Source organism: Diabrotica virgifera, chromosome 1 (genome assembly GCF_917563875.1).
Source record: "Diabrotica virgifera virgifera chromosome 1, PGI_DIABVI_V3a".
Lineage (NCBI taxonomy): Eukaryota > Metazoa > Arthropoda > Insecta > Coleoptera > Chrysomelidae > Diabrotica > Diabrotica virgifera.
In genome coordinates, this window is record NC_065443.1 from 116,790,345 (window position 1) to 116,808,049 (window position 17,705).

At 33.2% G+C, this 17,705-nt stretch overlaps 1 protein-coding gene across 1 annotated transcript in view; it reads left to right on the top strand.

Moving 5' to 3' along the window:
* The window catches only part of LOC114349527 (sodium-dependent transporter bedraggled), a 413,358-nt gene that overhangs the window by 64,018 nt on the left and 331,635 nt on the right, over nt 1-17,705 (top strand). The gene's annotated exons all lie outside the window — the stretch shown is intronic.

Genomic DNA, 17,705 nt, shown 5'->3' on the forward strand with positions numbered 1-17,705 from the left:
AGTCTAGTGGTCGGCACTCAGGCCCGGATGTTCCTAAAAACGAGTTTTCGTCTGCCGAGCGCATGACGTCACTCACAGAGTAATCGCTGGCGAGATATAAGGAAACCAATATAAATAACGTCAAACTTCTCTTATTTTATTCAAATTACAAAAGGTAAAAATCTGAAATTTACACAGAAGTTACTATATATGTAAATACAACTTTTTGTCCAAGAAATTTTAAAATAATTACCCACAAATTAAAATTAAAAAAGGTATTTAAAATACCAAATAAATTTGTATAAGTAACTTAAAAACTAAACAAGTACATAATTACAAAATATGTTCGAGCATTATTTTAAATATTTAGTTTAGGTTTGAATAGAGAACATGAAATAAATAAGTGCTGTTTTCGAATTAACGTTTGTATAAATAAAAGTTTTATTCCTACACTTATTACTAAACTTAGGCAAGTATGCTAATAAAAACGTATGAAATATGCGCATATACAGTAGTTTAAATAAAATATGCATGTTGTTTTCACCCAATTTTGAAAAAATGTGAAAACGTTGAATTATTTACGTATGTCTGTCCGTACGTCCGTCCGTAGACACAATTCTTCCGTCATTATACCAGGTAGAATGACAAGTGAGGTGTCGAATGAAAGCTTATATTATAAGGATGGTACTAAAGGTGAGAAATTTGACCTAGGACTTCCGGTTTTCGAGTTGCAACCGGAAGTACTGTTTTAAAGTCACCGGAATAGTACAAGCGATATATTATTCGATCCGCTTTAGCAAGACGAGAACAAATATATACTTCCGTTTTCATGACTGTCTGTCCGTCCATCCGTGAATATAACTCCTCCGTTACTAATACAGATAGAATGACAAATGAAATGTCGAATGAAAGCTTATAACCCAAGGATGGTGTTAAAGATAAGACATTTGACATCGGACTTCCGGTTTTAGAGTTGCAACCGGAAGTACCTACCGTTTTAAAGCGATATATTATTTGACGTGCCTTAGCAAAATGAGAATAAATGTAGAGATACTTTTGGTTATTATACCTATAATTTTCGGTTAAAAAGTTCTAACCGGAAGTGCCATATAATATAATCGCAGAAATAGTACCTGTGACATATCAATCAAATCGTATTGAAGAGTCGAGCTTGAATCTTTGAAAATTAAAATTTAAAAGAAAATTAGGTGTTGAAAATTCTGGGAAAATTCTTGTAACCTGAACGAGGTTACGAGACGGTTACTACAGTTTCCCAGAATTTTCAACACTTAGGTAATTTTCTTTTAACTTTTAATTTTCGCGATTTCCGGAATGGAAATCGAAACTCAAACGGTAGTATTTAAGAAATGTAATTTTCGTTACACCAACAATTGTGGCTCAATCCCATATACACATTATTAAGAGCTTTTTATTGTTTTCTAGGCCAAAATTTTTTTCCATTTTCTTTTGGTAGGTAGCTCTCTGGAGGGTAATTGATCTATTTAGTTCTTTTATGCGAATGAACATTCTTGTTCTAAAGAACAAGCGTTTTGCCTTTTCGGGGCATTGGATATCTACACTTTGCAACAAAATACTTTTTATGAAATTTTCACCACATACTAATCCATCTTTATTATGTGCAGCAAAAAATACCCTGTTGAGACTCTCAATGGCATTCATGAATGCAGAAGATGGTTTTGACAAACCACCCTCGCTCAAATGATCTATCCACGTAAATGATGCACTCGACGAACTTTGCAATGATAAGTCGTTCTTAAATTTATGGCAAATGAATCCTGCCAGATCATTTAACTCCATTCTGTATCTTTTACAGTTAGAGCTCCATTTCCCGCCCCCTATGATTTCCCGGAAATCGAGAATTTAAAAATGAAGAGAAGAAATTGGTTTTTAATTATTTTTCACCCTCTTTTTTATTTTTCTATTTTATCTTCATTATTTTTCAATGCAATTAGTATTAAAACGTATAAATTTGATTAAATATTGAACATATTTAGAAACAGGAAAATTATAAATTTGTGTTTAATCTGAATTTTCGTTGTTTTTATTATTGAAATAAGTTTTAGGAAAACATAAATTGTTCAGTGTTTGATCTTTCCAGCTGATTCCTTTTTTGTACAGAAATTTGTTGAAATTATAAACACACGTTCGCTTTCTGTTGATGAAGGTCAGAAAGGTCTGATGTTTTTGAGTGCAGTGAGTAATTTTGTAAATGTCCGGTCAGCTGATTTGAATTGTCGTACAACGTGACCTCTTTTTTAATGACCGTTTATAATTTTTCATCGCATTCTTCATAAACATAAATTTAATTAAAAATTAATATTTACGATATAATCCTGGACCCTTCAAAATGAATCAGATCTTTTGCATAAACAATAGAATGATTAGGCTTTAAAAATGTAACTAAAAAAAGAAATATTTTAAGTGGAATTTGTTTCAAGCTTCGGTCATATGTCGTATAATCCGTGTATAATATTAATATACGACATAATATGACGGAAGCTCACAACAAATAAGAAGTGTGGAAAAGTCCTATTTAAAACGAAATATTAAAAAAAACCTCAAAAAACACAATTAAACGAATTTATAAGCGAAAACGTATGTTAACTATATGTGTACTGCAAGCTAACTTTTAAAACAACTCTGTGAGTGACGTATTTCGCGCCAAGGAGGATCCGCCCACAAATGTGTACCATCCTATCTCTGGTTGAGTGTATCGTGGTCGGCACTAGACTTTTTAATTTAACCTTACTGTATTTACTCTACTCTAACTTTCTCAGAGAAACCATATTCAACCAACTTATTTAAGAGTATGCCATGGTCCACCCGATCAAAAGCTTTTGCGCAGTCTGTATATATGACATCTAGCTGTTTTTTATTGACTATTGCATTACACGCATGTTCTGAAAATAGGCAAAGATTAGTAACTGTAGATTTATCTGGGAGAAAACTATGTTGTGAAATTGTTATTGATTCTTTTACAAAATTATATAGGTATATTTAAATATAAAATATTTTCAAAAATTTTAGCGACTCCATTCAAGATACTAATTGGTCTATAATTACATATGTCACATTTTTTACCATTTTTATGTACAGGAGAGATCACAGCATTTTTAAATAGCTAGGAAATCGATTTTGTTCAATTGCTAAATTAAATATAAAAACTAAAGGATTAATTATACACTCAGCAAAACCTTTATAAATATAAGACGGTATCTCATCAGGTCCTGTGGACTCTTTTGGTTTTAATTTTTTAATGCTATTTAATATATCAGAATCTACAACTCTAGGAAACTTAAAAAGCCCCCAGCTTTCTTTATTTGAACTATAATCAGTGTCATCAGTTTCTGCATATACAGACTGAAAAAACTGTGCAAAAGCGTTAGCTATATTCTGAGAACCCTCGTAGCTCTCGGTGCCAAATACCATATTCATTGGTACCCCACTAAGACCTGCTTTTCCTTTTAAAAATCCCCAAAAACTACTGGGATCATTTGTTAGGTTCTTTTTTATATTTTGTTTATATAATTTGTAATCATTTTTTGTTTGAAATTTTATATTTTTTCTGAGTGTTAAATACATACCCAACTCTTCTGCATTTGCCTTACCTTTTTTAACTAAACAATGCCGACGATTTTTTAACCTAATATTTTTAACCAGATCAATGGAGAACCAAGACGGGAATTTTGCCACTGATTTATTCATTTTAACCTCAAATTCTGGTACTGATACATCCATAAAATCATACATCTTTGCATAGAAAAGACCCAAAGACCTGTCCACATCATCACATGTCAGTAGGTCAGACCAATCACATTGCTCAAGTAGCTTATATAACATCAAAAAATCACCTTTTGAGTAATCATATTTATAGTTTTTCATACAATGCTTTTCAGACTCTGATTTATCTATAATGATAGTGAAAGTAAGAGCAGGATGATATTTGTCTTCAGCAATCAGTGGACTATCTGACCTAATAACATCTGATACTGTAAGGTTTGACAATATGAGATCCATCAATCTATTCATATGATTATATACTCCATTACATTGCTGCAAGTTGCCCATATTCAGAAACTGATGCAAAAGAATGTTTTTATCACAGTCATAATTAGTATTTTCAAAACTTGGCAAGTTAAAATCCCCTATTATTAACATATTTGAATTTTGAATTAAGATAACATCTTCAAAGAGATTTAAAAATGTTTCATACTTATCTATACAACAGTTAGGTGTAAAATAAACAACAGACATATAAAATATGGTTCTTCTAAAATCTATCTTGACAATAATACATTCAATATCACAGCTTACTTCAATTATTTCATAAGGTATTTATTTCTTTTTTGAGTGCCATCAGTACACCTCCGCCTCGATTCGAATCACGATCTCTTCTTACCACATTATATCTATCATCAAACAGCTCATTGTCATAAAATTCTGCATTCAACCAAGTCTCTGATAGTGCAATAATATCATAGTCTTCAGATAATATGCTTGTGTATAATGTATATGAAAACTATTTAAAAAGGCAGTATAACTATTAACTAACTTTTGTTTGTTGTTTCTTTTCCCACAAATTTCAAAACGCAACAACCATAAATAATCAAACCACACATAGAGAAATAAAAACAACATTCTTTTTATTTCTCTATGAAACCACAGCTGTGCCACAGCCGCCATATTGAATAATTTTTGACATGCCATTTGAACATCCAATCAGAACAAAGTTATAATGCGCATGCGCCCGGATCGTAGGTTTTAACATATAAAAATTCACCCTCATATCGCGCGTAAAGAAGTATAACTTCAAAAAGTTGATTAATAGCAAGCTGAAAATTTGTTAGTAGCTTAAAGGTGTATAATAGTCGGACAAACTTTGATATATGGGAACACTGGAACAGGGAAGTTTTAATTGTTGAACATGTTAAAAATTTGGAACGGTCAGACTACGAAAACGTCACATGTATTTTGTCCGACAGAACTTCCAATTGATTTGTTACCCTTTCATTAAACTCTCATGCAAAAATCAGACTGCTATTTATCACCTGTCATAATTCCTGTCATTTGACATGTTCTACGTGTTCCACTCATTATAATGCCCGTTTGGTGATAAATAGCAGCCTGATGTTTGCATGACAGTTTAATGAAAGGGTAACAAATCAATTGGAAGTTCTGTCGGACAAAATACATGTGACGTTTTCGTGGTCTGACCGTTCCAAATTATTAACCTGTTCCACAATTAAAACTTCCCCTGTTCCAGTGTTCCCATATATCAAAGTTTGTCCGACTAGACACCCTTAAGCTATTAACAAATTTTCAGCTTGCTATTAATCAACTTTTTTTTCATACGCGGGATCCAGACCTATAGGTACTGTACACCCTACTAAATTATAAACAAACGTTTCTGGCTACTACCAGATGAGTACGACGAGGGAAAGGGAATAGTTGACCCTTTCCAAATGCTACGCCACTGGCTAATTGCTATTTTAGTGCAATTTTCGGATTCTCAAATACTTTCTATGTAAGTAATATCCTCTTCATTTGTAACGATAAAGTCATTAGTTTTTGAGATTTTTTGAGTTAAAAATGTATCGGCACAGTTATTTTGATTAATGTATTATCTATCCATCCAAAAATAATTAAATCTAATTATTATTTAATAATTAACTACAGCCCAAGCCGGTCCTTGGCCTTGGTTTTTATCTTAATATGTCCCTTCCCTAATATGCTTTTATCTTATGTCCCTTCGTTTTTACGTTCAAATAGGTATATCTAAAGCTAATGATTTTATCGTTACGAATGAAGAGTATATTATACATATTATAGGCATTTGAATATCTAAAAATTAATCTACATTTAAAACATTTCCAATTATTAATGAAACACTCTGTATGTCAATTTTTGTCAGTATTGGGATACTGTATAGGTCTGGATCCCGCGTATGAAAAAAAAGTTGATTAATAGCAAGCTGAAAATTTGTTAATAGCTTAAGGGTGTATCGTCGGATAAACTTTGATATATGGGACTACTGGAACAGGGGCAGTTTTAATTGTGGAACAGGTTAAAAATTTGGAACGGTCAGACCACGAAAACGGCACATTTATTTTGTCCGACAGAATAGACTTAAACTCTCCGAACAGAGATTAAACTCTCATGCAAAAATCAGACTGCTATTTATCACCTGTCATAATTCCTGTCATTTGACATATTCTACATGTTTCACTCATTAAAACGCCCATTTGGTGATAAATGGCAGTCTGATTTTTGCATGAGAGTTTAATCTCTGTTCGGAGAGTTTAAGTCTGTTCTGTCGGACAAAATACATGTGCTGTTTTCGTGGTCTGACCGTTCCAAATTATTAACCTGTTCCACAATTAAAACTTCCCCTGTTCCAGTGTTCCCATATATCAAAGTTTGTCCGACTAGACACCCTTAGCCCGTCCGCACATGGAGCGACGCTCGAAGCACTCGGCTTGATTCAAATCGCGTAGATTTCTCCCTGCCACTCAAGTTCCTTCGTTGTGGCATTGGGCTCCGTACACGAGGCGTTTACGATTGCAAAATCTCCTCATCTTGTACGACTCTCGTCTCTTGCGATCCGTAGTGCACGAGAAAGTTCGAGTGAGACGCACGTTTTTAGTCATAATAGTTAGTTTATTTTATTTGTTTCCTTCGTTTTTTGTTGTTTTTTGCGCTGAATGAAATTTTACTTTTATTTAAAGATCGCTGCATGTTATGTTCATTGATTGTAGTACTACCTACTAACTTTGTGGAAATATATTGTTTGTAATATAAAATTCTGAAAACATTGAACTTCTGTTTCTAGGTGTTTATTATAAAATTCGTTGGGGAAATAGAACCCTCAATTGTATAATGCTCATTGTATACAAATGATACTAAAAATGTAACAATACCGTACTTTTTACAGATCTAAATAGTCGTTTGGGTTGATAAATAAAAAAGATGTGAGCAAACTGAATCGACTAGTGTGCGGAGAGCAATCGCTTGTGCCGCAGGGTTCGTACAAGACGAGCAAGACGCGCGAACCTCGAGACCTGTTTTCGATCGACTCATGTGCGGACGGCCGTAGATTTCTCCCTGCCACTCAAGTTCCTTCGTTGTGGCGTTGGGCTCCGTACACGAGGCGTTTACGATTGCAAAATCTCCTCATCTTGTACGACTCTCGTCTCTTGCGATCCGTAGTGCACGAGAAAGTTCGAGTGAGACGCACGTTTTTAGTCATAATAGGTAGTTTATTTTATTTGTTTCCTTCGTTTTTTGTTGTTTTTTTGCGCTGAATGAAATTTTACTTTTATTTAAAGATCGCTGCATGTTATGTTCATTGATTGTAGTACTACCTACTAACTTTGTGGAAATATATTGTTTGTAATATAAAATTCTGAAAACATTGAACTTTTGTTTCTAGGTGTTTATTATAAAATTCGTTGGGGAAATAGAAACCTCAATTGTATAATGCTCATTGTATACAAATGATACTAAAAATGTAACAATACCGTACTTTTTACAGATCTAAATAGTCGTTTGGGTTGATAAATAAAAAAGATGTGAGCAAACTGAATCGACTAGTGTGCGGAGAGCAATCGCTTGTGCCGCAGGGTTCGTACAAGACGAGCAAGACGCGCGAACCTCGAGACCTGTTTTCGATCGACTCATGTGCGGACGGCCGTAGATTTCTCCCTGCCACTCAAGTTCCTTCGTTGTGGCGTTGGGCTCCGTACACGAGGCGTTTACGATTGCAAAATCTCCTCATCTTGTACGACTCTCGTCTCTAGCGATCCGTAGTGCACGAGAAAGTTCGAGTGAGACGCACGTTTTTAGTCTTAATAGTTAGTTTATTTTATTTGTTTCCTTCGTTTTTTGTTGTTTTTTGCGCTGAATGAAATTTTACTTTTATTTAAAGATCGCTGCATGTTATGTTCATTGATTGTAGTACTACCTACTAACTTTGTGGAAATATATTGTTTGTAATATAAAATTCTGAAAACATTGAACTTTTGTTTCTAGGTGTTTATTATAAAATTCGTTGGGGAAATAGAACCCTCAATTGTATAATGCTCATTGTATACAAATGATACTAAAAATGTAACAATACCGTACTTTTTACAGATCTAAATAGTCGTTTGGGTTGATAAATAAAAAAGATGTGAGCAAACTGAATCGACTAGTGTGCGGAGAGCAATCGCTTGTGCCGCAGGGTTCGTACAAGACGAGCAAGACGCGCGAACCTCGAGACCTGTTTTCGATCGACTCATGTGCGGACGGCCGTAGATTTCTCCCTGCCACTCAAGTTCCTTCGTTGTGGCGTTGGGCTCCGTACACGAGGCGTTTACGATTGCAAAATCTCCTCGTCTTGTACGACTCTCGTCTCTTGCGATCCGTAGTGCACGAGAAAGTTCGAGTGAGACGCACGTTTTTAGTCATAATAGGTAGTTTATTTTATTTGTTTCCTTCGTTTTTTGTTGTTTTTTTGCGCTGAATGAAATTTTACTTTTATTTAAAGATTGGTGCATGTTATGTTCGTTGATTGTAGTACTACCTACTAACTTTGTGGAAATATATTGTTTGTAATATAAAATTCTGAAAACATTGAACTTCTGTTTCTAGGTGTTTAATATAAAATTCGTTGGGGAAATAGAACCCTCAATTGTATAATGCTCATTGTATACAAATGATACTAAAAATGTAACAATACCGTACTTTTTACAGATCTAAATAGTCGTTTGGGTTGATAAATAAAAAAGATGTGAGCAAACTGAACCGACTAGTGTGCGGAGAGCAATCGCTTGTGCCGCAGGGTTCGTACAAGACGAGCAAGACGCGCGAACCTCGAGACCTGTTTTCAATCGACTCATGTGCGGACGGCCTTAAGCTATTAACAAATTTTCAGCTTGCTATTAATCAACTTTTTTTTCATACGCGGGATCCAGACCTATAGGTACTGTACACCCTACTAAATTATAAACAAACGTTTATGGCTACTACCAGATGAGTACGACGAGGGAAAGGGAATGGTTGACCCTTTTCAAATGCTACGCCACTGGCGTAATTGCTATTTTAGTGCAATTTTCGGATTCTCAAATACTTTCTATGTAAGTAATATCCTCTTCATTTGTAACGATAAAGTCATTAGTTTTTGAGATTTTCTGAGTTAAAAATGTATCGGCACAGTTATTTTGATTATTGTATTATCTATCCATCCAATAATAATTAAATCTAATTATTAATTAATAATTAACTAATTAATAATTATTAACTACAGCCCAAGCCGGTCCTTGGCCTTGGTTTTTATCTTAATATGTCCCTTCCCTAATATGTTTTTATCTTATGTCCCTTCGTTTTTACGTTCAAATATATCTAAAGCTAATGATTTTATCGTTACGAATGAAGAGTATATTATACATATTATAGGCATTTGAAAATCTAAAAATTAATCTACATTTAAAACGTTTCCAATTACAGTAAAACCTCGATATAATAGGTCTGGATCCCGCGTATGAAAAAAAAGTTGATTAATAGCAAGCTGAAAATTTGTTAATAGCTTAAGGGTGTCTAGTCAGATAAACTTTGATATATGGGAACACTGTAACAGGGGCAGTTTTAATTGTGGAACAGGTTAAAAATTTGGAACGGTCAGACCACGAAAACGGCACATTTATTTTGTCCGACAGAACAGACTTAAACTCTCCGAACAGAGATTAAACTCTCGTGCAAAAATCAGACTTCTATTTATCACCTGTCATAATTCCTGTCATTTGACATATTCTACATGGTCCACCCATTAAAACGCCCATTTGGTGATAAATAGCAGTCTGATTTTTACATGAGAGTTTAATATCTGTTCGGAGAGTTTAAGTCTGTTCTGTCAGACAAAATACATGTGCCGTTTTCGTGATCTGACCGTTCCAAATTTTTAACCTGTTCCACAATTAAAACTGCCCCTGTTACAGTGTTCCCATATATCAAAGTTTATCCGACTAGACACCCTTAAGCTATTGACAAATTTTCAGCTTGCTATTAATCAACTTTTTTCCATACGCGGGATCCAGACCTATAACGGACTAATCGGGGGAACGGGATGTCCGTTATAGCCAAAAGTCCGTTGTATAAAAATAGGTTTAAAATCAATCAAATTTTTTTTTCAATTATGTAGGTACCGTATTTACATGTACAGTGTACAGATCTGTAAGTTAAAAAAGGAATAAAGTTTTGTTCGCTACTTTTTTTACTTTTCTACTTCATCTAAAAACTTTCTGCAATATACTCATTTGATTGACAAAATTATTCACTGATTCATGGGATGAATAAGCGATGTATTTTTTGGCAAAACATACAATTAGGCAATCCAAAGCACGTGATTTTTAATGACAAGACGTATGGCAGGCAATTCAGCGTTGCCAGAGTTGTTACAATTGTACCAATTTGATACAGTTAACAACCAAACTTTTGATACTAAAGTCTCCTAAAGTAAAAAACCTAAAATTTTGTGACATAAGACATTTGCTTCAAATAATATTAAACGACGTTTTTTTAAGTTTTTGTACAAAATGTGTTGGTTTAGTACTTTGTGTCACTATTCCAGTCATTCCGGTGCATTTACAAAAATTTCTCTGGCAACACTGCACACAAGCGATTTTATTGGATACTTTATTTAAATTAAAATTTCAAATTTAAGATACAATGTAGTATTACTAGGTACCTAAAATAATAAAATATATATTACCCCGATGATTTTACCTAAAATATATTTTAGGGATGCTCAATATTATTTTTTATTAAACTTATAAAACATAAAATTTGTTAACCTAGCTTTCTTCAATCTTCCAAAATACTTAATTAAAACTTTTTAACTATTTATTAAAGTTTATTGACGTAAGCAATATTTTTTACTATGTCACAGAAGTATTTAGCAATATTTACACGGACATAAAATACGAAAATTACTTTAAAATACTAAAATAACACTATACTATTATATGGCTTCAATGTATTGCATGCCAGCCGCCAGACATATTGGAATAGTTTGACAGATCGTTGGATTCCCTAATTAAAGTTGCCGTCTTCTGAAGAATACTCTCAGTGGGATTACCAGGAGCTTTGTCTAAAGTCAATAAACATTTCACCTCTTTAGGCGATAGATATTACCAGTATCTTCTCTGGAAATTTTCTCACTGCAGGTACAAATCCTTTAAAAACCAATTTTTGAAAATATCTCTGGTGAACCATGCCCTATTAGAGCTATAATATGAAACGGACAGATGATTCCTTTTGATGATTATCTTTGACAGCACCAGGTTTACCAGATTTACCAACAACTATTATAGTAGTCAATCCATGCGATCCATCGACGTTAGCACAAAGCAGTGCCGAGATCCTGTCCTTGTTGTTTTTCCTTCTAGAATTCGATTTTCATATTTTTTTGAATTCAATTTTTTTTAGATATTTGATCTGACTTTTTATCCGTTATATCCGAAGTCCGTTAAATAGAGGTCCGTTCTATCGAGGTTTTACTGTATCAATGAAACACTCTGTATGTCAATTTTTGTCAGTATTGGGATACTGTAGTTATACTGCACTTTTGTTACTCGGTACACGTCACTATGTCCTGCTTCAGAAAATAACAAAGATAAGCACTTTATAAGAAGTAACATCCCACAATTTGTATAGAGGTATAGATTTGTATACATGAATCCATACACCTTTGTGCATTTCAATGTGAGGTTACAGTCCCATTTGTAGACAATGCCCCACACAAAAAATTTAGACTAACTTGAGTGTTTACTAAAATTGTATGCAGTAAATAAGTGGTTATAAGTAAGTAAACACAAATGATTTTGGAGTACAAAGAACATTTTCGTGTTTAATGATGTGTTTAATAAACAATTTAACGTTTTCTTTAAAGTACCTAGTGCAGACACTTCTTTTGTGACATTTGTTTGTGATGGTTATATTGCTAGGCTATGAATCTGGCATTAGACAAGGAGATGCGCTGAGCCCATGGATAAAATCATAAAGAAAGTTAAAAAAGAGGATATAAAATGGGAGAAAAGGAAATAAAGATAATATGCTACGCCGACGACGCCATAATAACAGCCGAAAATGAAGATGACCTGCAAAGATTAATTAAAGAATTCGAAGACACGGCTCTCATATGCAACATATTGATCTCAACAGAGAAAACTATATCGATAGTGATACATATCAGCGGAACCGAGACTATGTAAACTGGTCGTAAATAACAAAATAGAACAAGTGATAAAAACGGAATACTTGGGAATAAAACTGTCAAGCTACGGAAAAGTGGAAGAAGTACAAAAACAAATGAACATGGCGAACAGAGCAGCTGGATGTCTCAGTAATACAATCTGGAGAAATAAATACCTCACAACGAAAACGAAAACCAGGATATATAAATCAACAATAAGACCGATAATGACGTATACAGCGGAAACAAGAGCAGATACGGCGAAAACACAACGACTGTTGGAAACAGCAGAAAGGAAAATCTTACGAAAAATAACAAACCAAACTCTAAAAGACAGAGTAAGAAGTGAGGAAATACGAGCGAGATGTGGTATAGAAGAAATAAACATGTGGACCAAAAGAAGAAAAATAGAATGGAATCAACACATAGAAAGAATGACAGAAAATAGAATAGTACGAATAGCAAGAGACAAATCGCCAAATGGAAGAAGATCATTGGGAGGACCGAGGAAAAGGTGGTCAGACAATGTCAATTGAGGCTAAAAACCGAAGTAAAACAGGCATTGAGCCTATTTATAAAGTAGGAAGAAGAAGAAGATATTGCTAGGCTAAATATAATGAACTAAATCCAGAGTAAAGAAATAATCTAACAGATTTTTTTTTCATTCCAATTTTTTAAAACATCTTCTGATGTTGTCATTTCATAACATCCTGTATATTTTAAAATATTTCTTCATCCAATCCGGGGTTTTTTCAATTACAATATGAATAAAATCACTGTCGACTGATACTAGTCCAGGGCGCATCTGTTTTGAGATGGACGTTGAGAGGTGACTCAAATTTTTTTGCAGAAATTGCTTGAAAATTACTCAAATAATAATATTTCAGTTATCCTCCCACTCAAAATGGTCCGGAACATTGTTTAAATCATCAAAATGTCAAAATATGAAGGAAAAATTCGATTGTTTTTATTGGTTTTTTGATTATAACTTTAAAACTGTTCATTTCTGAGAAAAGTTGTACTGACATAAAAGTTGCGTAATTAAATTTCCTACAATATAGAAGTGATTAAAAATTTAAAAAATAGTCACCCTTGTTGCAAAATAGCAATAATTGCGAAAAAAACCATACGAAAATAAGTATTCGCATTTTACGTTTTTTAACCATTTATGCTACACGTAGGACCTTCATATTTTACCCAGAAAAACTTTATGATATAATACAACAACACTGTAAATTTCATTAAGATCGGTTTAATAGATTTTGCAAAATAAATTTTGCAATCCAGCTTTCGCAAAAAAAATTCATTTTTTTAAAATGTTGCAGGACTAAAAATAAAGTAGATAGCAAGTTGAATTTTTTTTTTTTTTTATTATAGACGTGGACTGTACCTTTCATTTGCAATTTGCAAAATTAAAATGGATTAATTACCACGGCGTCAGGAAATTTTTTAAATAAACATTAATTTTGGTGCTACGCGCAGGACAGCGGTGTTCGATTCACACAAGTTGATTTCCACCAAAATTTCTTCCAATCTTTATCTAATATATTATTTTCTTACTCTATATTTTGTTGTATTTTAATATTTTAATTCCACAAAAATCAAACTAATTTTATTATTGTTTGTGAAATGTTGTTTAAACAATTGCATATGTTTAAAAATAATAAACTTTTATTCTCTAAGTTAAAATATATGAAAAAAGAAAGTTTTTGCTAAAAAAGTGTTATTTCGAAGGATAGAGTATGTGTTTTTATTTTGCAATATACAAATTTATTTATTTATATCAAAATGTAAACAAAAATTAAAATGTATCCATCATTATCAAAGGTCATTGGAATGCCCAATCAGAGCAAACTATTCGCTGTCCTGTGCGTAGCACCAATAATTAATGTTTATTTAAAAAAATTCGTGACGAGGTGGTAGTTAATCGATTTTAATTTTGCAAATTGCAAAGGAAAGGTACAGTACACTTCTATAAGCAAAAAAATTTCAACTTGCTATCTGCTTTATTTTCAGTCCTGTAACATTTTGAAAAAATGAATTTTTTTTGCGATAGCTGGATTGCAAAATTTATTGTGCAAAATCTATTAAACCGATCTTAATGAATTTTACAGTATTGTTTTACTGTATCATAAAGTTTTTCTGGGTGAAATATGAAGGTCCTAAGTGTAGCACAAATGGTTGAAAAACGTAAAATGCGAATACTTGTTTTTGTATGGTTTTTTTGGCAATTATTGCTATTTTGCAACAAGAGTGACTATTTTTTAAGTTTTTAACCAATTCTATATTGTAGGAAATTTAATTATGCAACTTTTATGTCAGTACAACTTTTCTCGCAAATGAATACTTTTAAAGTTATAATCAAAAAACGAAGATAAAAATCGAATTTTTCCTTCATTTTTTGACATTTTGATTATTTAAACAATGTTCCGGACCTTTTTGAGAGGGAGGATAACTCAAATATTATTATTTGATTTATCTTCAAGCAATTTGTGCAAAAAAATTTGAGTCACCTCTCAACGTCCAAATGTACTAATATTTTTACAGATGCGCCCTGGTCTATACATCGTTCTTAGTTTTCCCAAAAATATTTGTATCCTGTGTTTACGTCAAGTCACTTCCTGAAATACTAGCAATACTCCTCATTCAGTAGTTATAAAAAGAATGTTCAAAATCCTGTAAACATATGAGTTGTTTATTATTTTTTCTAAATATTTAAAGAAAAATATTCGTTCATTTCTAGAACTTTGAAGTATTTGTTTCTTATCTAAATAATTAGAAATTTAAACATACGTACGTGCTTAAAGCGAACGTTTTTGTTTCTTGAAGATAAGAGTTGTTTCTAGTGAATTCAAAATATCCTATTTTTGTTAATTAGTCATTTGTGTTGGTGTACTTTAATTTAGAAATAATATGCTAAAATACATAATGCATAATGCAATACATACATCATTTCTTTTATCTTTTAAAACGCTTATGATTTAAAAAGCTTAAAAAAGCCGCAAAGGGATTTCAAAGCCTCATGAGACACTCAGTAGAGCCGCATGTTGGGTAATTATACATATTTACCAAAAAAAAAAAAAAAATTGAAACTAATTTTTTTTACACTATAATGAATAAGTTATATAGAAGTAATCCAGCAGAACTTTAATTTTCTTAATGTCCGTTTTAATAAAAAACATCATAAATGGTTCAGTTATGTGACTAAACTCCCAACTAAAGAAGTTTTAATCCTTAGACAACCCTAATTACGGCACTTTTCGATGGCTCAATAAATTATCATAAAACGTCTATTGAGCATATTTCTACCTTAGTATTTCGTGTGCACGCGATTGTTTAAAATAATTAAGAGTGAATTTCTGGCACTTAGATGTCTCTCTAAAACTTTTCCAAGATATCGATTAGTATTGTTGAAAATGTGAACTTTTAGGCGCATTCTGCTTCCAGTGTTGATATTTATGTTTGCCTCGCGTGAATTCGGTTGGACACATAGATTTACGGTTACAATATGCATCTAGATAAATTGAAATCTTTTTTATGATCGTAGTATAATTCGTAATACTTATTGTTGTACTTGTTCGTTAGTTTAACACCTAAACCTAAATTAACTAAGCAGATACTAGTTGGATGAAGATCCACGGTATAAAGTCGTTTTTACTAAGCTGTTGGCTACTAATTTAAGTCCTAAAGGCCGGGACACACATATCCGCACCACGGTGCTGACTCGGTGCGGGACTATGTGTTCTCACAGATAAAATACCTAAATACCTTACTTTTTCCTTCTCGCCTTACGCCTCTTGCATATTTTACGATTTTGGTCGCCACGACAAACGGTCGTACGACCGTTTGTCGTGCTCATCGGACTTTCACACTTTACAGTTTTCGGACTTCACAGTAATTATTTTATTGTCGTAGAGAGCACAAGGCGTAGAATGGATCGGGCAAAAATTTTGGCTTTATGGTTAATTTATCGCCGTAAAAAAAGACAGAGACGTAATCGCCTACATTGGGTGCATCCAATCAATGGAAGAAGAGAAGAAGTAGGTTTATATCAAACACTTTTTGGAGATTTAAGAAATGAGCAAAATAAATTTTTTAATTATTTCCGCATGTCAGTGACAAAGAGTTTCCTCGCCCTTTTTATGTATTGGTAGTATTAAATTGCTTTCCCAATCTGTTGGGATCCTTTTCTCCTTCCATGCATCTTTGCATATTGCCCACAGCCAGTCTTTCACTTTCTCTCTTAAGTATTTGATCATTTCTGGTGCAATTTCATCCTGCCCTGGAGCTTTACCTACCTTTAATTTTCGTATCGCGTCTACCAGTTCTTCTCTTGAAATCTCTCTTAATTGTTCCCCCATGTCATTTATTTCTCTCAGCCTTTCTTGCGGTGTACTTCCAAATTTTTCTTCATACAAGTTATCAAAATACAAAACATTAAATTACATAAATTTTGTTTTTGTTCGCCGTGATCATCTTTGGTATTCCCAGCTTATTAAATTAAATGTTTGCTTTAAGGATTGTTGTCCCAGTTCAGTAGCAATAGTTGTATAAAAAATATATACCTATTTTGTTAATAAATACAATTCAATTAGTGAACAATAATTATTGTTATAGGGGTCAATTTTCATCTTTCAATATTTAAAAGATCCGTCTAAAAAACTGATTTTAGATTATTTAATATTAAGGGATGGCCAAATTTTGGCTCGTGAGCCAGATGTGACTCTTTGAAGGATTATTTGTGGCTGTCAATAAATGTACCTGAATTGATTTTTAATTTTTGTGTTTCAAAATGTCTTAAATTACTGTCAACAAATATAAAAGACTAAGTGTAACTTCAAGACTTAAACAAGGAGTCCCCTTATCACTGTTGCTATTCAGTTTGGCTGTTGAATATGTAATAAGTAAAATATCATCTGAGGTGACCGGGGGATTTGCGAATAGAGGATCAAAACTATTGTTGGCCTTTGCTCGTGATTTAGGTGCAGTCGCTCATTCTACAAGAGACGTGAGAGAGGTGCTTTCACAACAGAGAGGAAGAAACAGGTAGCCTGGGCCTTCGAATAGATGAATGATGAATAGAAGACGAAATACATGCTAGTAACCAAAAATCCAAGGCCAAAGAACATAACTGTTAATGACCATAACTTCGAAGTAGTAAAAGAGTTTAAATATATAGGGGCGACAATCACAGATGACAACAACATATAAAAAGAAGTCTCTGCAAGGATAGCTGCGTGCAATAGAGCATTATACTCCCTATCATCATTATTAAGATCTAAGTTGCTGAAAAGACTATCTAACTTAGGACTGTACATGCCAATTATTCGCCCAATCGTTACATATGGAAGTTAAACATGGACTCTACGTCAGCAGGAAATAAATAAGCTGCCTGTATTTGAAAGAAAAGTTCACAGAATGATATTTGGCCATCAAAGAGATGAATTGACAGGAGAGTGGATAAGGCGCTGCAAAGCTG